The following is a 6,000-nucleotide window of genomic DNA, read 5'->3' on the forward strand; positions in this document are numbered from 1 at the left end:
TACCATGTGATTTTGGTATGGACCATGGCAATGGTAGATGCGAACTAGGGGGGGTGGTCATACGATGGCGGAGGGGTGGGGCGATGGGCTCCAAGCTAGGCTTTTGGTGGGTGACTGATCGACTTTTCAATAGATGGGGCAGGCGAAGTGGCAAAGGTTCAATGTGGGCAACTGAGGTAGGCTTTTCGGGTGGCGTGCCGACATGACTGTAGATAGGTGGACATCCGATGAAGATGGTGTGTATGAGGGGGTGTGTGTCTATAGTCGGAGACACCTTTTGGGGTGGGTCCAATGTGTCAGAGTCCGACGTGGCTCACGCGTGGACTCCCCTTGATTTCCCCTCGAATTTGGGCCAGGCTAGAAAATTCAAATGTTCGGACATGTCCTGATCAATTTGGTGATCTGTGTTGAACGGCTCAAAGTGTCTGAACCGTCTGATTCGAACATTTGAGACTTATTTGAAGATCCTCACTGGACATGAACTTATTCGGCAAACCAATATTTTATCCTCTAACAAGTTGGGTCTACGTGCAATGTCATTTTTCTCCTCAAATGCAGTTGACCTGAACCGGCCCCTTGTTCCCCCTTATGGTGGGGCAACCTCTCCATGGCGGTCATTCATCGCGCTTTTACTTCCATGTAGTTGGCGTGCTTTCCCTTTCCTCTCTCGTCTTCAGCTTGGTCGCATCATTGATGATTATGACCTGCATGAGAACGGTAGCCATGGAGGTTAGGTCTTCCCTCAAGTAACTCAAAAGGATCGCAGTATCAAGTTGGCCGTCATAATAACCACCAATATGGTGATCTGGTCCCAAGATGGCACTCTAACAGAGTCGCCATATGCATCTCAATCTGACATAAGTTTTGGAGCTGATGCCATATCTAGCCCACGAGCCTCCATATTTGGAGGCTGTGGGTGTTGGTTTGGAGGACGGGAAAGGGAAGTTTCATTCCGACATGTTCCTCCCATGCACATCCAAGTCAATGGCGCTCCATTCGTATAGTTACCACTTCCGCCGTGCCAATGGCGTAACTACTTATCCACTAGGAAGACCGCTAATTAATGACTACTATTACGTTTCACACCGGTTTCCCACCCACATGCGACAACCCCCTGGTTTCTCATTGGAGTGTATCCATTCGCGAATATATAAACCCCCACAGAAGCATAACTCTGCTTTTCACTTCCCGAGAAGCATAACTTGTGCTTCACGTGGAACAACTGTTCTTTTTCATTTTTCGAGAAGCACATTTTTCTATTCATGCGGGAAGAACAATTTTTTTCGCATGATACACAGCTGTGTTCTTCAATTTTGGGATGCATAGTTTCTTTCACATGGTGTGCTTCATGCAATTAAAACTAGAAAAACTAAAAAAAAATTTCCCTAGAAAAACATAGGAAAAATTAAGTGAAATCCGAAACCCAAAAAACAATGGAAAAAAAATCCTTGGCAAAACCGTGCAGAAAAAAAATTGGGTTTCCGTGATGCCCCCAACACGCGATACGTGGCGATTGAAGCGCTCGCGCGCGTCCGCTAGGAAGCCCCCGAGGGGGTATCCGTGGACTAGTTAGTCCCTGTTTTGGCAACCAAGCAAATATTAGCCAAAATATTGGCATTCAACCGAAGCAAGGCCATATTTATTGGGAGCTCCTATATGATGCTCATTGTGCAAACAGTAGTCGGCCTTCGGCACAAGGAGAGCCCCGATTGAGCCGACCCATATAGCTACTATGGTGATTAGTTTTTTTAATCCAGCTTTAAAAAGCATGGATTTTTTATAAAAAGTCCATACATTTTTTGAAACCGCATAGTAAAAATTCGGAACATTTTTGAATTATTTTTTAAATTTGGGAACATTTGTTTTAAAAATACTATTTTTGAATTATCGAACATTTTTGAAAATGGGAACAATTTTCGGAATTCCAAAGCAAATTTGGAAGCATGAATTTTTTTGAAATTCCTATTTTCTTGAATCTGCGAATTTTTTTTGTAAATAGGAACATTTTTTGTAACTCCGAACAAAACTTGAAAACAAAAACATTTTGAAAACCCCAACATTTTCTTGAATTTATGAAAATAAAAAAACTAAAATAAAATAGATAGAAAAGCATTTTTGAATTTTTAAACAGGGTAGCTCGTCCTTAAAAAAAGGAATTTGAACAAAAAGCCCAGTGCTAATGTATAGCACGTGCCAACCCGGGGGATGCAATTGCGCTATTTTTTCTTACGACTGTGCCCTCATAGGGGATCTTTTCACTGCCATTTGTTTTGGTCCGTGCGCACTTATCGGTGCTGGGTCACGGATGGGCTCGGAGGCCATCTTTTCGTCCGTGTGCACTTTTCGTTGCTGGGTCACGGGTTGGGCTCGGCGGCCTCTTTTATTTGTGCGCTTTGGCATCTTTCGCAGCTGACAGCCGTGCATGATCCCCGTGTTGGCGATGCACTAGGCAGAATTCGGCCTAATAAACTGATCACATATTGATTAAACTTCCGGTACGGTACTATTCGCCCGGTGGATTTCTCGTCGCGCAAATGGGCCGGCCCATTTACTTCGTCCCTGTGCGTTGCCTCCTCTCCTTCCCGAGCCCCGACGACGCCTTCGGCCTTCTCACTCGCCGCCGGCGCCGCCACCGGGGTTGGCGCCGCCGGCCACTCCTATGCTCCCTCCAGCCTGACTCTGCTCATCCCCTCACTGGAGTCGGCGCCTCCCTGGAACAGTAGCTCCGCCATGTGTTCGCCGCCTGCCCCGAAACCCTATCCCAGCCGTGCCCGAGCTCTGGTGGCCGTTACGGCGTCGCCTGCGCCCGCCGCGGCTCCCTCGTCGCCGCCGCCGTCGCCGGGACCTAGGGTTTGGGCATCCGTGCTTGGTGCCCCGCGTCTCGAGGTCCCCGTCCTTCAGTAGGACGCCGGAGCTGGCCTCCGTCGTGAGGCATGCTTCGATCTGGTTTTCCCGACGTTTTGTGGCGAATTTGCTCCTGAATTATCAGGTGTGCATGCCCTGTTCTAGCATTCTTTGCTCATTTGTAAGAGATGAGTAGCGGGATGTCGTGGTAAACACACAACAAATATACATCTAGATGAAAAGAGATATATTTAGAACTAAAATACATCTAGATACATCCTCTTTTATTTATTTTCATGATAAATATTTCCGGACAAAGGAAGTAGTACCTAGCCGTGGTGACACGAGGTTGTCCGGCCCCCGCCATGGCCACTGAAGTCAAGGTGAGGAGAGGTACTGTAGGGACCCGGCGGATGGATGATGGATGGGTGGTTGCGCGGTGACAGGGAGACGACAACTTTTGCTTTGGAATGGCTATGCGCCTAGATGGAGACCACAAGGCTTCGGTCGGAACTGTCGTAGATGAATGTTACCTATCGGTCCACTGGTCCAGTTGGTGCCAAGCTCCCTCCCCAGCTTGGGACCAGTGGCATGAAGTCAGTCACATTGGCTTGGCCTATGGCAACCGGAATTGCATACCTAGGACGCAAGCCAGCAAGGTCAGCACTCGCATTCTACTCGTCGCTTGAGAGGGTGAGGCGGGAGGAAGATGACAACGAGGGCAAAGATTTGTCGATTCCATCAGCTGCTTGTTGTGCCAAGCAAGTGTCTGACTAGTCTTTGCCTGCTTGGTTTCATTTGTCTGAATCCTTCGATCCATTCGCCCGGCCGATCGTTTGCTTGTGCCAGCAAGCAAGCCTACCTACCCCGCCTGTCTGCTTGTACGAGGATGATGTCATCAACAGGCCGGAGGTGCAACACCACCTTAGATTTGTCAACAAATCATTATCCATACTAGGGATTTCGATGATTTGTATCTATCTCATTCCTAGTGCGCCTCCAAAGCAGCTCACCAAACTGACCTCATCAGAATATCCATGGACATGTTCGGACATCCGACCGGACGAAAGACCATCCAACCCTATCCCTCCAATAAGGTAGACATTGATTTTCCCTAATGGAAAAGATATCTGAAAACAACTAAAAAAACTAATCCACTCCTCCCGGTCGGAGGCGAGGTTGATGAGCCCCGCACAGGAGCCATCGGCCTCGTTGTCGTTGGCAGTCAGAGCCATATGCCTCTTTTCGCAGCATTGCTGTGCTTATGCGGCGCCTCATCATCCTTAGCCTCAAGCTTCTCGAAAAGTTATTCACATAGTGCGTCGTTGATGCGAGCTGGCGGCGATCGTGGTCAATCGTACGGGTGCTCTACACGGACATGAACACAACCGTGTTCTTGTCGACGACATCCGGGTTCACGAGGAGCTTCGCTACGACTGCATAATTCGTGTGTTGCGCCTGCAGTTGAGACACTGTAGCGTGGAGCTCCTACAAAAGCGTCCGATTGAAATGCTCCTCTACCTGTTGCATGGTGAAGATGTCGTCCGCCGCGCCACCCGCGACATAAGCGACCATCATCTCCTCCTTCGGCACGGGTGCCTCCTCCACCCGTGACCCCACCATGGCCGTGGGATTGCCTTCCTCCTCGTCCTCCATCTCTTCCATAGATCTCGAAGGTTGGCCAGCATTAATGTGGGCCTGACGTCGGGCTTCTGCAACGTGGACCTCCGTTGTGATTTTGGCGCAGTGCTCCGGAGTCAACATCTTGTACCATGTGATTTTGGCATGGACCATGGCAATGGTAGATGCGAACTAGGGGGGTGTTGGAAATATGCCCTAGAGGCAATAATAAAATGGTTATTATTATATTTCCTTGTTCATGATAATTGTCTATTGTTCATGCTATAATTGTGTTATCCGGAAATCGTAATACATGTGTGAATACATAGACCACAACACGTCCCTAGTGAGCCTCTAGTTGACTAGCTCGTTGATCAAAAAATAGTCATGGTTTCCTGACTATGGACATTAGATGTCATTGATAACGGGATCACATCATTAGGAGAATGATGTGATGGACAAGACCCAATCCTAAGCATAGCACAAGATCGTGTAGTTTGTTTGCTAGAGCTTTTCCGAATGTCAAGTATCATTTCCTTAGACCATGAGATTATCCAACTCCCGGATACTGTAGGAGTGCTTTGGGTGTGCCAAACGTCACAACGTAACTGAGTGACTATAAAGGTGCACTACGGGTATCTCTGAAAGTGTCTGTTGGGTTGGCACGAATCGAGACTGGGATTTGTCACTCCGTATGACGGAGAGGTATCTCTGGGCCCACTCGGTAATGCATCATCATAATGAGCTCATAGTGACCAAGTGGTTGATCACGGGATAATGCATTACGGTATGAGTAAAGTGACTTGCCGGTAACGAGATTGAACGAGGTATTGGGATACCGACGATCGAGTCTCGGGCGAGTAACGTACCGATTGACAAAGGGAATTGTATACGGGATTGATTGAATCCTCGACATCGTGGTTCATCCGATGAGATCATCGAGGAGCATGTGGGAGCCAACATGGGTATCCAGATCCCGCTGTTGGTTATTGACCGAAGAGTCATCTCGGTCATGTCTGCGTGTCTCCCGAACCCGTAGGGTCTACACACTTAAGGTTCGGCGATGCTAGGGTTGTTGAGATATTAGTATGCGGTAACCTAAAAGTTGTTTGGAGTCCCGGATGAGATCCCGGACGTCACGAGGAGTTCCGAAATGGTCCGGAGGTGAAGAATTGTATATAGGAAGTCCAGTTTCCGCCACCGGGAAAGTTTCGGGGGTCACCGGTATTGTACCAGGACTACCGGAAGGGTCCCGGGGGTCCACTGGGTGGGGCCACCTATCCCAGAGGGCCCCATGGGCTGAATTGGGAGGGGAACCAGCCCCTGATGGGCTGGTGCGCCCCCCTTGGGCCTCCCCCTGCGCCTAGGATTGGAAACCCTAGGGGTGGGTGGCGCCCCACTTGGCTTGGGGGGCAAGCCACCCCCTTGGCCGCCGCCCCCCATCTAGATGGGATCTAGAGGGGCCGGCGCCCCCGTGGACCCCTATATAAAGAGGGGGGAGGGAGGGCTGCGCACCCAAGCCCCAGGCGCCTCCCT

The sequence above is a fragment of the Triticum dicoccoides genome, chromosome 3A (assembly GCF_002162155.2).
Source record: "Triticum dicoccoides isolate Atlit2015 ecotype Zavitan chromosome 3A, WEW_v2.0, whole genome shotgun sequence".
Lineage (NCBI taxonomy): Eukaryota > Viridiplantae > Streptophyta > Magnoliopsida > Poales > Poaceae > Triticum > Triticum dicoccoides.